Source organism: Melospiza georgiana, chromosome 2 (genome assembly GCF_028018845.1).
Source record: "Melospiza georgiana isolate bMelGeo1 chromosome 2, bMelGeo1.pri, whole genome shotgun sequence".
In the NCBI taxonomy this organism is placed as follows: domain Eukaryota; kingdom Metazoa; phylum Chordata; class Aves; order Passeriformes; family Passerellidae; genus Melospiza; species Melospiza georgiana.
In genome coordinates, this window is record NC_080431.1 from 72,586,910 (window position 1) to 72,606,869 (window position 19,960).

General features: G+C 36.9%; 1 protein-coding gene across 3 annotated transcripts in view; it reads left to right on the forward strand.

The window, feature by feature from the left end:
- Positions 1 to 19,960, forward strand: part of GRM5 (glutamate metabotropic receptor 5) — a 244,074-nt gene that overhangs the window by 15,928 nt on the left and 208,186 nt on the right. The gene's annotated exons all lie outside the window — the stretch shown is intronic.

Here is a 19,960-nt window from a genome sequence, read left to right on the forward strand (position 1 = left end):
TTAGGGAAAATACCATGAGACTGCAAAAGGAATATGAGCAAGGAGGTGTGCTATTCTAAATCTTAAAAAGAAAATTAGTTTTTAAATGAATGGCAGAAGGTGGACTTAGCTAAGAGCAGGTCATTCAGGTTGTCAAAACATCACTTTGCTTCTTTTGTTTAGGAACTAACTGTTTGAATGTCACTTTTCCAGCCACTTAGACTCTATAACAACTCAGTGAAAGTTTCAGTGTCATGAAACTTGCCTTCACTGAGAGGAAAACAATGGGAGTCCATCAACCTCCAACTTCATCTTCCCTTTTTGCACTGCTCAAGGCCTGGAAATTGCCCAGTTACTGTCCCCATGCCCAGGCTGCACCTCCTCAATCAGAGAAGGATCTATAAAATTGCTGAGATTTGGAGATCTGTCAGAAAACAAAGTTTCACCACACAGTGCTTACTGGGTCAGAGCAGTTTTATCAAAGATGGTTCTTCTAATCTGTATTATCAGATGCCTAAAGGTAGTGGCAGTGATTCCTTTTCTGCATCCCTCATTGATATTTTGTCTTTGAGATAAAAAGTACATGCTATAGACCTGTTTGGAAAGCAGATATTCCATGCAATTAAAAAAAATATATTTCCTGAAATAATTTTTGTCCCAAGTCGTAATTCAAAGCTAAAATAGCAACATGTTTTTGGTGAATAAAAGCTCTGAAAAAATTAGAATTTGGCTAAAATAACTGTTTGATGGGTTTATATTAAGAGTTGTAAAAGATAACTTGATAAATCAAATGAGATCTTTGTTCTAAACTGTGTTCACTTTTAATTGCTTTTCACAGATATTAGTGTTCCTTAACAGTTTTGGCAAAAAGTGTTTTATTCAAGAAAGAGCTGGAAGTTTGACTTATATCCCATTTTATTTAACATGTCTTGTATTACCAATCTGGTACACAACTTAAATATTTTTGGATATGTTGAAATGCATCCAAAATTAATCCAATAGTTAAGGAGAAGATGATAAAAAAGGTCCCATTATTCACTATTTGAAAACATTTGTGGTACTTCAGAATCTGTATTCCTTATTCTTTTCAACTGTATATTTTTCTTTTTTCATGTATGTTACCTAGTGGCAGGAAATTTAAATCATTAAATTGTTAAGTAATTTTTCATAGATTTTAAGGTCAAAACTAAATTTTGATATATAAATAAACCCCAAACCACCAAACCCCAAAACTCCCAAAGTATTGTTTCATATTCGTTGAAATAGATTCTTGAGAACAGAGATTAAATTATTAAGAATTGAGGGGTGATCAGAACACTCAGGGGTGATCAGAAATAGATTCTTGAGAATTCAGGGGTGATCAGAACACTCTTGAGATGGTAGCCAGGAACAAGGGGAGAAAAGAGAAAAGAAGTCATCCAACACCATTAGAAGGACTAGGATTAGAACACACTTTTCAGAGCGCTAGTTTTAGACCACAGGTAGGAAAAGACTTCGCAAGAATCTAGGATTTAATTTCCTACAGAAACAAGGAAAAAAGAGGATGTTCTGCACTTGTCAGTATCTTTATGCATCAAAACCATATTCTAGGGAGCTTAATATTGCAGGAATTAAACCAGCGAAGCTTCAAAATGTGAAAATTTCTGTGCATTTAACAAGCAGAATAGATATTTACATTGTCCATACATGAAGAACATTTCCTGTGCCTATAAAAGATAATTTGTGATTTCTTCAAAAGCTAATAAAGGGCAAAGGGCTTGTGCTGGATCTTTTAAACTTTTCCGCCTTTCCTAAGGCAGTTCTGACTAGCCGATCCTTGAATCATGCAGGAGACAGTGATCTTGGAGGGGAGCCAAAAATTATAGATTTACTTTAATTTAGTTTGAAAGCCACTGGAGAGAGAATAATGTTGCATCCATCTTACTAAAATCTGATTGCAGGCTCATGATACAGAGGCAGCCCATGCTGTAATGCATGGTGTTTATATCATTATATTGTATGTGTATACATTAAAGGAGTGATTGGGAAGGTTATTAACAGAACAGTTGCCATCTACCTTGGCAACCGAATTTGCAGACAATATTCTTCATAAATCACTGCCTTGTTTTTAAATGAACATAATGTAACTCATAATTCTGAATATACTGACTGGGAAAGAATGTATATAAGATTTCCTTTAGCTGAGGGGTTTGATTTTTCTTTCTGGAAGTCTGACAACATTTCTGGCTGGCCAGATACATGGTCCAGGTAATATATGTGAAAGCCTCCATATAAAATCAATTACATTGTCAAAGGGCAAGCAAACAATGTATGGGGAATGGTTTTTCTCAAAGTGTAACATAAAATTGAAGAATTGCAAAGATAATATCTGGGGAGGATGGTAAACCATCACACTGAATGAGTCCCATGGCCAAAATCCAACCTAACTGCTGAGAACAGTGGAAGTATGAGGAAAATTCCTCCCCAGACTGTTCCTCAGTCTGTTGTGATCTAGTCAGATGCCTCCTATTCGTCTTTAGCTAGGATTACATGGGGTTTTTGTATCTTTTCTTCTTGAGACAGATTTCTTCTTACTTTCTAGTTGATATTACGGGGGGCAGGAGGAAGAATAAAGGAAGTACTGCCAAAAGAAAGCTGCAAAATAGTAGTGAGGGGACTTTGATAAGGATCTAGGAAATTTCAGTGAAGATAGCTACAGCAGACAATTCAGTTGTCCAAGACTGAGATTCTGGAGTGCATAAGGCGAACATATATAAACTATGGTTGATCACACATGGCTGAATCACAGAACATGTTCACCCCTCCCTGGTTTGAATTTCTAGAAATCTGTTCTCCATATCTTATTTCTGCTGTGTAGGGTAGGTAATGAAATGACAGCTAGTTATTAGTAGTTATCACTTAGGCTAAAACATATTGTTTGTGAAACTACACACAGAGCATCTTCACCTCAGGACCTCATGTAGAGACAGAGTTGATTTCACTATCAGGTAGTCTGTTCAGACTGTGAATTACTCACCCTTCAAGTGAAATAACCAGCTGTTTTCTCAACCTATAGCCCTTCATTATGATAAGTTCTTCTCAGGAAAAGCTTGTCTTCCCAGGCATTATTCTAATCTTTATTTTGGTGAAACCAAAGAGCTCTAGCTCTCCTGTCACTTCTGTAAATTGGCTTTTCCAGATGCTGAGTTTTTCTTACAGTCCTTGTATAAATCTTTCCAATTTTGTCAAATTCATTTTTAAGAACATATACCCTTTCTCTCAGGGAAATTGGTATTCTATTTCCTTCACCTTGAAGCCAGGCCTGACTTCAGCATACAGAGTGATATTTCTTACCTTATTAGCAAACCAATACAGTGATGACCTGTAAATATATACTATATATTGTTGATTTTTCTCTTTACAGTCATCTTCCTCCCTCTTGTCATAGCTTCTGCTTATCTGACTTACTATCTCACCATTCTCAAGGTTCAGTGGGTTTTTTTAAACCCACTTTTCCTTTTCTGATTGCATGAATTCTTTACTGTTACCCCTGGTTAGATTTGATTTTTTTGCTCTTATCCTTCCCTGGTCAAAATCAGATTACTGATCAACTTTAGGTACATAGTTTCATAAATATGATAGGATGCACTGATTTGGAAATTTTGTGAAACTTTTAGTTCATGTGACCCTGACTATCAATCAATGCATACTGACCCCTGGATAAAATAAAGGCCATCAAAATTACACATTATTTTTAAAGTTATTTCACCTAGAGAATCCAGACTTAGTCCAAATGAATTCTAAAGTCCAGGTTTAAACTCCATATTCTCTTTTTAAAATATATGATTCTAAGTAGATATATTTTTCAACAAGTCTACATTCTTAAAGCTTAATGTATTACAGTGGTTAAATTTGCAGATTTGGCATTTAGTGAAAACCAGGACATTTTTTCACATGCAAGCAAGGCATTGAAGGCAAAAGATAAACTGAAAATCTTCCTCTATTTTACCTTCAACAGGCTTCATACCCAGCTTCAGTCTCAATTACGTTAGGATTGGATTCTTGAACACATTATGTGTTGCACTTGAAGAATTCAACACCATCAGGTTGCTTCAAATATGGTTTTTGTAAGCAAGAGGAGTGAGCAGTCAGGGAGGATGTGGACATGCTCTTGGGAGTGTTCATTAACTTGCAGAAAAAATTGTCGGTGTCCATGGTCTGAGAGCACTGCTGAAGAGGCAACAGACATGCATCCTGACAGCAAACCAGTGAAGCTATATTTAAGCATGAAAAAAGAGCAAAACCCCTTTCCCATTTCAAACTTTGGAAGTTTGGAACGGGATCTTTTATCTTTGCTGATGGAGAAAAAGCAGGGAGTGTCAGCTCCTTTCCCATTTCCATGATAGCTTTGCATGTCAGAGACAAATTTTATCACAGGTTTTCAAAGAAGTCCAGGGAGAAAAATAAGTAATGTATGCACTGCTCATTTGGTTTTATGAGTAGAACAGAACTTCAGGTTGCATTTGTAAATAGTTTTTCCTTTTTCTTCCATCTTCTTCCATCCACAAAAAAGTACAGGACTCAAATACTTTTCACATTAATGGAAGCTTTCAAAAAGATTAGGATATGTTCCCGAAAGAGAACTGTGAGAGAGTACATATTATCTTTTGAATATAAGCTTTTCATACATCTTCAATGGTGGTTATATATATAAAAATGGTTACTTTGGTTTTTTTCATTCTAGCAGCATTGTGGGATGTGAAATTACCTTGCTCATTTTCATGCATATGCAAAAAGACAAGCAATTTGTCTGACCCATTTCTTGTCCTAAAGGGAAAGTATGAGAAAACCTCAAATTTAAGGGATCTAAAAAAAGTTAAAGTTGGATCAGATGCTCTCTCTCCCTGGATTAAATATCTGCCTAGAAAGGCCACTGTACAAGGTATTTCAATGCTCAGCTTCTGATTTTGGCATGTTCATGCCTCCTGAAAAGAAAGTGATATGTAGACGCTCTGGGTCTTGCTGGGTATGTGGCTGAACATTTTGTTCACTCAGACAGAATTTCTATGGAGGTCCTTTTTTTTTTTCAGTCTAAAGGTATTTATGTAAAGCATGTCTGTCATCACACTTAAGTTGTTCAGAACAAAACATCTGGTGCAGCATGCATTCAGAGATCTCAGCCTTATGGGCTTTGCATACAGACTGCTGCAATGACTGGGATGGACTAGGCACGTACTATCTTCTGGTAAGCTGCCTTACATTCAACTGAGCTGTGTAAGCTTCATAGTTTTAACAACATCCTGCCATGGAGTTTTTTTGAGAAGTGAGAGTTGCTTGACCTGTAGATTTACTAATTGTCCATTTTCTCCAGCATGTGGAGGAGTGACATGCAAATAGGTCTGGCATAGGAGACAAAGTGCTGAGAAGAGCCTCAGTCATTTGTGGTCAATTATGCCCATGTCAGGCTATGGTGAAGCCTCTGCAATTTCATGTGATGGCATGTTCATCACACTCAGCCACATTGGAGAGGGAAGGTTGTTGTGTCCTCTACTCTGTGGACCTGCCTTTGCTGCCAGATTAACTTGTGTGTCTTTGGATGGAAACGCAGTACTCTCCCTTATAGCCTGCTTGGAGAGTGGCAGTCGAATCGAATCCCCCAAACCAGAAAAGTCAGCCTGAGAATACAGACCATGGAGAGCAAGACAGTGGAGTGGCTACTGGAGAAGGGAGTCTGGGATGGTTTATGCGGAAGTGACATCCAGTTGCCTCCTCTTCTGGACTATCTCTTTGGCTCTGAGGAAACTGTATATATCATGCCAATGTCTTATGATGGAGAGACTGGTTCAAGTACACATTTGGGCTGCACTGTTGCAGTATTGTGCTCAGACTCATTAGTCCATTGGGAAGTGTGGCATGGGGCACAGCACTCTGGAGCTGAGCATCTCAACACACGATGTTGGATCAGAGCTGCACTGGGTGTGCCTGCAGTCCCATCTGTAGCCTGGTGGGGACATGCCTCCAGCCATCTGCAAGGGGCATGCTTAATGATTTTATAATGGTTTGGCATTTTGTAGGCTGAGCATTGGCACACATGGGTGTCTTTGAAGCATTTATTCCAAACACCCACATTTCAAGTGTGTGATGGAAGTGCTGTGAGGAGCAATACTTCGGAGAGAAGGGACACAGACGCTGCTTGCAATGTGGGGCATAGAAACTCACGGACATGCAGTTTGAATACATGGTTCTGTTACCAAACACACAGGAGATTGTGCCCTTAGAGATGGTGCTCTGAAACATTGAGAAAAAGTGTCTTGATTGACATAGCTCCCCTGGAAAAGAGGAAGAGAACACTAGAACCATGGGAAAATGAAACCTGTAAGGCTGGTTCCTATTTCTCTTCTCTTCACAAAAGCTTTTATCTGATTCTGGTTTTTTTCTCCTCTTGAACAGTTGGTAGAGTGGGTGTTACATTCAACACCTCCGTGTGACAAATCTCAGCCTACAAAGTACTGACATGTTACATTTCATTAACCATATGGGACCTAATTATACTGCCAGTTAAAATATAGGTGCAAGTCCTAAAGGACCTGTTTGCTGTATGGGCCCTGTAGAATTTTAAAGTGTTTTCCTACACAAATCAGAGAGTTCATTTGACATTTGCAATATGGATGGCTTCATCAAGCTCTATAGAGCCCAAGTTTTAATATCTAGCTGAAGTAAAAGGTAATATTTTACCCACATGATTGAAGGGTTTGGAGGAGAAGGGGCGGCGTCTGTGTGCATACTAAAAAATTTAAAAATTGTCAGAGTCTTCCCAGGAAGTAGTATTTCAGCATTTTGCAGTCATGTCCATAAAGAAAACTGGCCAAAGGTGGACAGATTCCTTAAAACAGCGAGCGTTGACATCCTCTGTCAGACAACCTGGAACAAAATGGCCCAGATTTGGCAGTGCTCTCTCTGTCCTGTCTGTCCTGCTGAGACGTTGGCTCAAAAACATGAGCACAACGTAATGCCACTTGCAGCTATTTCATTACAGATTATCTTATCAGGAGGGCTGTGGAAGGGCAGGAGTGAACTCTGTGCAGAGAGGATATGAGTGCTAAGAGGGCTCTTAGCAAGAGGAAGCAGAATACCAAAGGTCTAGGTGAAGGAGAAACAAGAGTTTAGGATTAAGAGAAACAAATTGCAGAAATAGCAAGGGTGCTTAATTGCTTCACTGATAGAATTTCTAGACATGAGTACTTAATATACCCTAGATCCTATTCAGAAAATGCCATCTACAGGCCCTGAAAGGCTTCATGAATTTAATATAATTTTATTACTAGGAAACCAAAGGCCTGAAAGCTGGCATGCTGTACTGGAGGACAACCATGGCACCTATCTTTTTTCTCAGACCTCTATTCTTCATTGAACTGGTCTTGTCTTTCATGGTTGATGGTCATGACCTGTTACTATACATGAGATGCCACATTGGCTCCTTCAACTGTTGTATGTGTAACACGAGTCCTGAAGTTGTTCTTTAGACCTGAAGTGAAAGTGCAGTGAGGGGCTCTCGGTATTATTGAAGATACAGTTACATTTCAAGCTAAAGCAAACTATGGAATGCAGCAGTAACTCAGAGCAGTGTTTGCATTTATAAGCAGTTGATTTGTCCTAAATATGTCAAGAAGAAATGACTGAATTTTACTTTATAAAATGACTCTTCAAATCAATCATGTTAATACCTTCTCATAAGCTGATGGCTTCTCTCTGGCAAGATGTGTAATTTTGCTATGAACATGGTAGAGGTGCTACTTGTTTCATTGCAAGCAAGAAATTAGTAATTACTTCACAGTTTTGCAGAGGTGTTTGTAAAAAAAAAATCATATTTAAACTATGAAAATATTTGAGAGATTTTTGTGTATATTTGTTCTCTACATTAGTGTGAAAACATATCTTCATAATGTTTTCATCATATTTTTTCTGTGGAAAACAGATAAATATTTTATAGAGAAAGGAGACAGTTTTTTTAAATGGAAAATTTAAAAAAACCTATTTTTCAAAGCAGCAAGAATGGGTGTTTGTCCATTTTCATTTTCTTTTGGTGGAATTTGCCATTGTCTTACCACCTACTGCCCCCAGTTGTGGGCATCCATAGGCGAGACATAATATGCCCAATGGATATTTTTACTGTCCTCCAAAAATGGTAACAGTGAATTTGAAGTGAAACTATTTTGTTAATCTTCATCAATATGTGAGAAGATGCTCTGACTTCAAAGATCAGAACTTTGCCATGCATGCAAAATTTGCTGCATAAATAATTAGACTGATTGCTTTGGGTTTAAATATAATTTAAAAAGTATTTGGAGCACCATACCAAGTAATTACATATCTCAGAGGCACAGGGAGTTGGTCAGATTGTGAAGATGATCTATTTAAGGACTTTGCTTGAAATGTGCTATGCATAAAATGCATTATTCTAAGGTCCACAAAGAAGTTATTGACCCAGTATAATCTTTCCAACTGAAAAGTCTACAAAGAGTTACCAAGCGACACTTTCTGATGGGAAAGATCTTGTAGTAAGAAAGGATATTTACTGCTGCACTCTTTGTAATCACATACTGCCTAAAGTTATGAGCAGTTTACAAATAATCAAGAATTGTTTACCAATTACTTGTGAACTGTGTATTAGCTAGATATCTAACATTTCTAGTAGAAATTCAGTAGTAGCAAAACAGTCCTGCGGTCGAAAAAGTACCAAGGAGTGTTACCAGACCTATCTGTGAATAAAAGAGCAGTGGAAAAAGCATGCCTTGAGTCTTCAGACTAATTTTCAGTCCGAGCCACATTACCTCACCTCAGTGCTGTGCCTGTATGGTGTCCTGTCTTGCCGATTTGTGAACACACACATTGCCAGTTTGCTCAACAGGAACATGAAGATTTCTTTCACAGGCAAGAATTGTTTTGGGTTTTTTTCCTACAACTCTGCCTTTGCAGTGATTCTGCTGTCTACTTATTTGCACTGAAAGTTTTTCCTCTCTCTTTTTATGCATTTGAATAACATCTACCATCCAGGTACGATCCCCTTAGCTGGTGCTCATGTACATCACTATAAGTATTTTGCTAAAAGAATTACCATTCCCAAATAGTAGCACTTGCAGTCATGACTCCCTTTACTGATAGAGCCCAAGTCCTTTCCTTTTATCAACATTTTTATTTCTGTAGTCCAGAGAGTGCAATAGAATTGGACTAAAAGTGGTGGCAGTTTCAATCCATCACGTACTCTGCAGGTCTCTGGTTCAGAAAGTGCTCTGAACCCTTTTGCTATTTTTACTCTGAACAAGTGAGCTGTCTAAGGAGCAGCGAATCAGAAAGGATTCTTTTCTGATAGACAATAGGCTTCTGATTCAATGTATGACAAATTTATAATATTGTCTGTTGGAACAAGAGCAAGAACTGCTCCGGCTGATGAAGGAATTGCCTGCTTGTCTTAATTACATGTTTCAACAAGGACTCTCGTTTTGTGTGGCAATCAGTTTATTCATTTTCCTCCCCACAATACTTTTCTCTGAGCAAAACCACTTGACTCTTTGGTCTTGATTGAAGCAGAAACAGGTATATTATTGTAAATTCTGCAAAACTAGCGCCTTGGAATAAAATTGTTGTTGGGGAATACTGGTGGTTACTGAAATGCTTGCTCTGCATATTTGTGTATTGATAAAAAATGGTAGTTGTAATATGCTTAGTGGCTTAAAACTGTATCTGTAAATTATGCCCTCATGGAACTTAGGGCTAACTATTCCAGTTCTGACGCTGACACCTTATGTTTCTCATATTTCTGAGAGTAATTGTAAACTTTTTGAAATAGATTAACCTGCAGTTGTTTGGAACAGGAAATTTAATCTCCTTGAGCATGTGCCTATCAGAGAATAAAAAAGATCAATGGCCATGCTTAGGCACTGCACTTCTAACTTCCTAACTGTTAACTCATCCCCTGCTTCAGTTATGGACTATTGCAATGACCCCTATACAAAGAAAAACTGCTGCAATGAAGGCTGGAGCTAAGCAGAGCATGCAGAATAATTTATGTTACTTGTCCTTGTTCTGTCCATTCTCCCATTGTGAAGAAGCCCCTGTGTAAACATAAAAAGGCATCATTCTTCTTGGGAGCTTTACAGGAGTAAATGTCATGGAATTATGATTTTTCAGTTGCTGTATGTGAAGAATCTCAATTTACTTTTTCTTGAAAAGCTGGTTAAATCTGATCATACCAGACCTGCATATTTTGAATACTTTGTGATTCATGCTGTCTCCAACTGTGCCTGGAAATTATTTGGGACAGTTCAGGCAAAAATGATTCCAGGGACTACTATAGCAATTTAATATTGTAGAGCATAATGTTTCACTGCTAGTGAATGTTCTCTGATGATGAATATACCAGTATAAATGTTAACTTTTTTTCTTGATAAATACCTTTCCTAACCTGTAGGTATATTTTAAACAAAGCAGTTACCAGTAGAAGTGCAAACACTGGTTTTTTTAATCACATTTGAATCTTTGCATACTCCTCTTTGTTTTTCAAGGATCTTAATTTCTTTTCAGCTCTCTACAGCTTCTTGAGATATTTAGTAGCTGCGAATGTATTATTATTAAATGTGCTTTGTTTTATTAGAGTGAATAATGAGACACTAAAAAATGCTGTGAGCTTACTCAGTTTTAATTAAATGACTATATTTTGTATAAACATTATCTTTTATTGAAAGAGGACTCATTTCAGAGAAAAAGTTGTTTGAGAAATTAAAAAAGATAATGAATTATATAAATTAGAACACTCAGGATCAAACAGTTGAATACAAAGAAGAGGCACCAGCAAAAATGGTGATTATTCTATGGTTCTGGCTTTCTTATGCCAGTTAAAGATATCTGTTGGAATGGGATCTCCTTTTAATGGGTTTTCCCTCTGGGAATGGAGGGAAGAGCTATGAAAACCTTAAGGAATTTTATTTAGGTAATGTATCATGGATATCCAAAATAATAATGAAGTAAAAAATGTAAAAGTCAAGATGAATTAAGTCTCAAAAAGTAAATAAAAACAGATAGCTAAATTCTAATGTTGCTGTCTGCAAAGTTATGAAGAAGAACAAGAACAGATTGAGTCAACATTAAAAGTAATTCAATCTTGGTCCTAGGCCAGAACAAACATTTCTTGGCATAAAAGTGGTAGAAAAGATGACTCTATTTCATTTTTTTTCAAGCTTCTAACTAAATTGTCCCAAAGACCCTGTTCACACAATTCACAGTCACTTCTGAGGGGTGATTCAACCTTCTATTTAATTTAACTCTTCATTAGTGATTACTGCCTTCCTAACTCAGGTACTTTAGATAAATATTTAAAATTATGTGTGCTGAATAACAGACTTAATAAAGATGAAGAATTTAGAATATGAAGGTAAAGGCAAGTCAATTGGCAGAAGAAATAATATGGAAATGACTGCAACCGAACTGGAAGAAAAACTCCTTGATATGACAGATAATGACAGAATCAGATAATTGTGGTCCCAAAGGATTAAGACTTGTTATTTGAAATATCATTAATATAGCAGCAGGATTTTATCAACAGAGACTTTTAGATCATCTTTTGGGTGTTTTTAAAGAAAGCATTGTTTCAGGAGTAGCACTGTAATGCTGGAGAAAAACATGGACAATAGATACAATATAATACATGTTTGTGAGTGTGAAATGACTTCATTTTCCACAGATCATGTCTCTGTAGTATGTTTGCTTTCAACAAAAAATTGGAAGATAAGAGTATGGAAGTAAATGTAAGATATGTGTCACCATTTTTACAAGGAATTATTAATTTTAATAGTTTTCTCTGTAAATGGAGAAAATATAGTTTAGATGTTGTCTCTTAAGGCTTTTTAAGTGGTGATATAGTGCTACAGAGGAAATTAGGGTTAGAGGTTTGGGTTTCATAGTGTCTGGAAACTACAGTGAAACTTAGATGGACAGGAAAGTGGGTGAAATGGGAAAAAAAAGGTGCAAAATTGCATAAGGTTATTGTCAGCAGTCTTCAGTGATCAGCACTGGGCCTAGTTTCATGTAATGCTATTGTAACTGATGTAAGCATGATAAGTTTACTCCGTGGGATTTTCTAATGATGTAAAAAATATTAGCCAGCAGAAAGGAAAAGAAGAGCAATTGTACAGAAGAACTGGGTGATTTTGGAGACTTGGCTAAAAGAAATTGTACCAGGAAATTAATTTTTTTTCTGTCTTTAGGCATGTAACCTTAATAGTCTAACCAAGATCATAGTAATTCTAAGATCTGTCTGTGTATCAGTAAGAAATTCTGAAACTTGCCAGGGGAGGTTCAAGCAGTTTCCAGATGAGTTCTGAGGTGTGTCATGATCTCTATTGACTAAGTGAGAAGCCTGGTGTGATGGTCTTGCCTTCCACAAATACTCCTTTTTCCTTACTGATTAATGTTCATTTCTGTTGTTTCCCAGGACCTCAGCACTTAGGGAGAGAGAGTGCAGGAGAAAAGAGAAGCCAGTGTGATAGAGATATGAAAAAGGCAAATGGAATCTCGGAGTGTTATTTTCAGAAAAATGGATTATTTGTCCTGATATACACAATTCAGTAAATTATCATCTGATTGTTGAAGTCTGGAAGTCATTAATATCTGGGGAAGAGAGAATCAAAGTGGGGACAGCTGTGGAAAAGAGTTATTAGTGCAATCTGAAGAGCCTGTCGTGAAACCAGAGCCTTAAAGATTTGCCTTTATTTAGTGCATGAAAATGAAGCTTTAATGATACAATTAATATTTTTAAATTCAGTACATTGGATGGCTACTCTGTCTAAAAGGAAAATGCTAAATAAATCCAGGCTGAGTATAACAAGGATTTCCAAATCCTGGGTGAATGTGGCCTAGAATGACCCCACAATGGATAAGCTTTTTATTCAGTCTGCAGCTGGTTTTGAGTTACAGTGCATGCCTGATCTTCAACAGTATGTCTGTATGTAGTTTGAAAGAAAAAACTGCATGGACGTGTATCTGAAATGATACACCCAGAATATTTGAAAGCAACAGTTAGGAGAAGAAAATGCATATAAAAATATTGGCATAGTTATTCTTGATGAAGGCAGTAATACAATGAATTTTCAGATTATATTATCTTTAATTCCCTGAGAAAAAACACTGGCATTAATGATGATTGAAACGGCCTGAGTTACATGGCTGTGAGTGGGAGAAGAGCAGATATTTGTAAGCTGGATAAAAACCCTGATAAATGAAACTGAGGTTATAGAGCCTGATGTCAAAACTGTATCATCATTCAAATAAACCAATAGCTATGCCATGTTCTAGTTAGATAAGAAGGCAAGAAAAAATGGCCTACTATTCAATAAAGAGATAATTCCTCTTAAACAGAATTTCTATGTCAACAACCAAATTTCTGTGTCTTGTTCTTCATTCTCCTGTCCCCTTTTCTTTCTATACTCCAGTGTGCAATAACAAAAGAAAGCAAGATTGAATGGAACGTAGTTTTGTGCATAGGAGGAACCTAAAAATTCTAAAGGAATAATTTAATAGATTAATAGTTAATAGCCTAGTATGCTAATTTACAGCTCAAAGGGGAAAAAAAGTAAAAGATCAATAAAATTTTCTCAGTATAGGAAAAGGAAGGAAGGAAGTGGCGGAAGGAAGTGGCAGAAGGAAGGAAGGGTGGAAGGGTGGAAGGGTGGAAGGGTGGAAGGGTGGAAGGGTGGAAGGAAGGAAGGAAGGAAGGAAGGAAGGAAGGAAGGAAGGAAGGAAGGAAGGAAGGAAGGAAGGAGACCCACAAACCTAAATTATATCTCAATATATTCCTAAGGTTAGGAGAGAGACTGGATTTTTTTGCACACACAGCAGAATGTTTGGATGCTAGTTCTGGTCTGGGGTAATCTCATAGCTGGCTGTTCTCTTATTCAGATGGGATCACAAGTGTTAACAAGAGGAAGTATTGTTATGTTTGCGGATTATAACATAAGTCTCTTGCAACAGCTTTCCCAGTTGGGTTGTAAAATCTCCATCCTTGGAAATGTTCAGATCTTGACTGGAAAAGGTCCTGTGCAACCTGATTTAAATTGCTCCTTCCTGGAACAAGGGCTTAGACCAGAGGACCTCCAGATGCTTCTTCCAACTTCATTTATTCTCTGGTTTAAATGTTTTGTGCGGAAAAAGCAAGGAGATACATACTATATTGGATTTTGATTTATCTTAATCTTATACTTATTTTCTCCTAATCTAGTATTTTAGGGATCATAATTCTCTCTCAAAAGTCTTACAAGTCTTTGTTTTGTGGGAGGGAGGGATACAGGATGAAAGTGGTCACAAAGTATTTCTAAACCTTTCTTTTGAAGCAAGACTTCTGAACCCTGAATGTAGGCTGAGTCAGCCTTTGTTTCATGAATGGGATATAACTAACAGAAACCAGAGGCAGGTTTACTTTACTGATCGCACTGAAAACTGTGGGATTGGCATGGACAGCTTTTACTGATCTGGGCCAAATTGGGGTGGGGCTGTGTGTCCCATACTTCCCACTGAACTGTGTCTGAATTAATTTGGTCAGATATGAACTTTCTGCAGCAGATAGAGAGAACTCTTCTCACAGTGGGCATATTGAAGAAGGTAGGTGGAGGAAAATGAAATCTATGTTTCATATTTCTTGTCAAGAAATACAGCATGTTCCTTTAGATCTGAGCATGTGAATTTAAACAGTGCTGAGATTTGTAGGCCTATGGTATCTCTCCTAGGTATCAAACAATAGTTTTAGAAAGCTGAAAAGAACTTCAAGATGGGAGGTAGGCATATTGGTTGTGGGTTGGTATGTGATGCTGGGTTGGTGTGTGATGCCAATCTGTTGCTAAGTGTTATTTTTAAATTAACCTTTTATTATCTTCTGTAATACTGGGAATTAAAGTCTAAGTAAAATACTTTTTACTTTTAATTTTTAAATCAATTTGTGTTGTGAGAACCTTAGGTTGTGTGTTTACAAGCACTGTAATTAAACTGGAGCAGAGTGGGAGTGTTCCATCTTGACCCTCTCAGGAGAACAACCTAGAGTTTATATGGACACTGCAGTAGGACTAAAGAGTTTCCTTATCTGGACTGCTTTATATCCATTTGGAAATCTGTGTGTAAGCAGTCACATTTACATGTAATTGATCCTTATAACTGTGTGGATTGACTGTGTGGTCACTCAGGGTCCATATTCCTAGGTGACACAATTATCAGTGCTTGCACTGGGGGCTGTACTCAAGTTTTCTGCTGCCCTTGTTAATGCTGCAGTGATTCAATGCTGGTGATATTTTTCCCTGACAAATGCAGTCAGACAGCAAGCAATATCTCAGTGTGTCAAAAAATCCTAAGTGGATTCTACCTTGAATAACTGACATTCACAGAAAAACATTTTTGGATTTATCTATGATGAATGATTTAAACAATCCAGTAGTTGCAAGCTAATTGACTTTTATGAATACTGAGTGGGGCAGATCTTTTCCATGGGTTCCACATATCTATGGGTTTATAAATAAATATACACATATCTCTTACATGAAATGATTAGGGTTTATTCCAAAGCTCAAAGGAACTGATTGGGACTATTATAGCCAAATGCAAATATGCAAAAGAAGGTAAATGTACGCAAGGAAAAAGAAGTGCAGAGGGAGTAATGATCGGTGTTCTGTTTGTTTTTCCTGTCCCTCATCTGCACTTACTGCCCACTTTTCCAAATGTAAGGACAGAGTTTCCTCTTTCCTAGTTTACCCACTGCCTGTCAGACAGGAAGCATGTCAAATTTCTACCCATACAAGAGCAGAACCAAATTAATTATGTAGAGAATATATTAATGGCTGATTTCTGTGTATTGCTGATAATATGGTTCCTTTATTTACCAACCCTAAGACAGGCTTGTGTGTTGTGAGTTTTCACATAGCTCCATAGATTTAAATGCCAGAAGCCCATCTGCTCAGACACTCAGACCTTATTCATAACACAGGTCATGAGATTTTACCCAGTAAATCAAGCTGTGGAAGAAATCATCCCCTCCTTTAATTTGAGTGTTATCAAGCCCATGAGCTTGTGACTAAACCTATGTATATCTACTGGAAAGACATTTGTTCTAAGTGTAAGGGCTCCAGGAGATGATTAATCAGATACATCCTTTAATTATGTTACAATGGTTAATTACTCTTGCTGTTAAAAGTTGTCTTGTTTCCAATCTGAATGTGTCTGTCTCCATGGAGACATTCTTCTGTGGGAAGAATAGGGTGCCATGACCTCTCTCTTCATAGAGGTTTCAATTTGTTGCCTTTTTTGGTAAATTGTTTGTCTTAATCCTAGGCTATAATCATCCCAGCTGATGGATGCATCCTGATAGCTTGGTGTAAATCAGATCTCCTTTAATCAAGGCAAAAAATGTGCTTTAGATTTGCATGAGTATGAGGCATACCAAAGTCTGCCTCTCACAGTTCACATGCTGCTCTTAATAGCTAGAAGAAATCATTATTTGTAAAATGTGCCTCAATTTGTCTTCTCCTGAACAAACTTAATCAAAGTTTCCAGTTTTGATTTCCATTCAACTTGGCTCTCAGCCTCGGGGAGGTGAGGTGTTTTTGCCAATATCACAGATTTCACCTTCATAAAGACATATTGAAAAAGAAATTAATCTCTCTCAGGAAGAGGCTTGTCTTTTACTGATACCAGCCTGATTTTATCACGTTGTGGTGTCACTGATCAATTAGTTGTTGGTCATTACTTATGGCTTGAGGTACTTGATGAAATTAGCAATTTATTTTAATAATTAATTTTCTGATTTCTTTGTGTAAATTACTTCAGGTTTTGAAATCTGGGTTTCTGAGCCAAAGACTACTCAAGGTAGTCCTTGATATATTTCTGCCTTCTCTTCTGTTGTCAGCATCTCCTAAACACACATTCACATTCTGTTCAGGCTCAAACCAGTTCTGTTATGTAATCCAGCATTTGGGAGCTTTGACTTATCCTTGCCTATGACTAAGCTTGACTGAAACAATCATATTTGGCTACACATATTTTTCTTCTTGATAAAGCCTGTTTCAAATACCAGAATAAATATAGTGAGTGATTTAAAAATGTTATTTTATTGACATGGCATACACTAGAGAGAATTGGCTAGTGACAGAGATGCTCAGAACTACTGTACTTTGGATTTACTCTTACCCAAATGTCATGCACTGTCCACATGAGAGGGTCTTAAAACCAGCAGCATACTGGTTGTCGGATCCTAGAAAGGGTGTGAAGTTATTTTAAATTATTATGCTTTTCAGATTCTGTGCTTTCTCTCCATGGAGATGAGGGCTTTAAAACTACCTCACACAGGCAACCTCCAGGGAATTTGTGAATTGGAAAGAGTGGAGAGTCTAGGCTGATTTCCACTGACTATGCATACATGGCATCTAAATTCACTAATAATTTCAAAAGCATTGACTAAGACATTACACCTTGGCAATCACTCAGTCTGCAAACTGGTCAGCTTTAGCACAGCAGTTAAAAAATCTGGTTCTAATAAGATGTCTACAGAAACCGAAACAGCCTCACAACTTGTCCATAAAATTCTATTTGCCCCAGATTTTCATGTGTGGTAGTGTCTCACACCTCATGTTCCAAAGGGATCCTGTTACTGGATAATTTATACCTTTATTGGTCTTCCTATAGCTTCTAAGGTATAGAAATAACCTGATGCCAAGGCGTATCCAGCCGCAGCCTGCATGCAAAGATAAGGGTGGAGAGGTACAAAAAGTGGTGCTGAAGCATGCCCTGAAAGAACTGGGATGATCCTAAAGTCCTTTCTGGCTGTCAGTTCATCAGATAAATCTATATTTTATTTAATATGTTCACATTTCTGTCATTATGACCATTAGCTCTTGTACAGGCATTCAACCTTTATCTTAAACTTGAAAAATTCTTGGTGCCAGTGTACCAAATAATAAATTTTGGAGGGTTTTTCAAGTTTTCCCTGGTGTTGTGTAAGGCTTCAGGAAAGTATCAACTTTCCCTTAACTCCTCCATCTTTCTAGATCTGTTTTGGAACCCAAAGTAGCGTAATCTGGTTCCCCTATACAGGCAGGAGGCTGCACACAGAGTGTTACCAGCAGGTGCTGCTGAACACAGCAGAAGAAGGTTGAGCTCTGCCTCCCTTTCACTCAGGAGAGTGACACCAATTTTTGTTTTGTGAAATTTATTGCAACGTAGTCTCTTTCTGACTTCCAGTTTGTATTTTGCCTAAGGTGACTGAAATTATTCAAGAGGTAATAAGAATGGGATTAACAAATACTGTGTTCTGAAGAAATCAAGCTACAAGTATTAGCAAGTCTTTGTGGGAACACAATAAAGAGCAAACGTGTTTATTGTTTCCAAAAATCCTCCAAAAATTGAATTTCAAATATATATGCTTAAGATGGGAAAATTAAAATTCTTTCACTATTTCATTTCATTTAATTATAGTGTGGCCTTTAAGTCTTAATTGTATTTGATTTTCTTGGTAACTTTTTATCAGCCTTGGCTACCCATAGGACAAGTCTTTATGTTCATAGTCTCTGCATGAGTCATATAATTTGTTATCAGATTAAGCATGGTCACAGAAGTAAGATAATAAACAATTATGTGACTTTTTATATCTTGAAAAATTTCTGTGTCTCCAAAAAAAAAAAAAGAATAATGCCAAAATACTATTTTGCTTCTTACTTAGATCTGGAAAAAGACATTATCGGGTAAATAATCAATACATAATTGTAATTCATTTTAGTACTTAAAAATTACAAGACACAAAAAATTTCCTCTTTAAAAAACAACATTAAAAAAGGTTAATGATGGTTTTTTTATTGCAAATAAAAAGGACCTGGCTAAGTCTTGCAGTGAGGGACATTCTACCACCTCTCTGGGTTTATCTATTCCAATCTTTACTTCATCTCATAGTGAAGTTTTCTCATTTTGTTTTTTCTATGTGTATGGAGAAGCAATTTTCTCTGAAGCAGAAAGTTCCTGTTATCCTTTGTTCCATCCCATGGGTTGCTGTGCCCAATGCACTGTCTTTTACTATGTAAAGATGTTTTAGGTGCTGGAAGACAGTGATTTGATCCCTCCCAGATTTGTCTTCTCTAGACTAAATAAACCCAATTCTTTCAACCTTTCTTAATATATCAAGTTCTTCAACTTCCAATTGCCTTGGCTCTCCATTGGGTGTGTTCTGATTTCTCCCTTTTTCTTGAGCTGCAGGAAACCAACACTGTGTATGGCCAATAAGTTATCTCCAATCTCTGATGTCATCCATCAAAGCATGGGATGTTTTGGTCATGAAAATGTCACTTGTGTTTGAACCTTGGGAGGGGCAAGATTGATCCACTTTTCTTTCCTTTCTCCCTTTCCTCCATTCCTATCTTTCTCTACTTAAATATTTTGCAGTCTATTTTAACTTTTATTTTATATTGTACTCTATGAGGACTAGAAAATACTCACAAATCTGAAATTTTACCTTATATCTACTTTGCCTTTAGAACCACTTTCATTTTACTTAATAAAAACAGAGACATTTTCCATGCAACTCATTTCAAGGCCTATTGAACTTGTATTTATCACTTTTTTATTATTATTAAAGTTAATAATTATACATCTGAGGTATTTTTTAAATTTTTTCAGAGATCAAGTGCATTATTTGCACAGGAAATGGTATAATAATGGTCTGATCTTTTTTTGATTGTATTTAGTGAGAGCTGAAGTATTTTCCACACTTCTGGGGTAGAACATATAAGGATTTTTTGAAAATTTTGCCCATTTTAGGCTTGTAAAAATTATTTTCTTGACTTGTCTGTCTGTTCCATAATCCTGTTTATAAATATTGTTATTGAAAATGGCAGAAGGCAATAGAAATTAAGTCAAAGAAAAGTTAAGAAAAAAGCAGCCTACCTGCCATATTACATTTCAGTTGTGGCCAGCCATATGTTTTCTA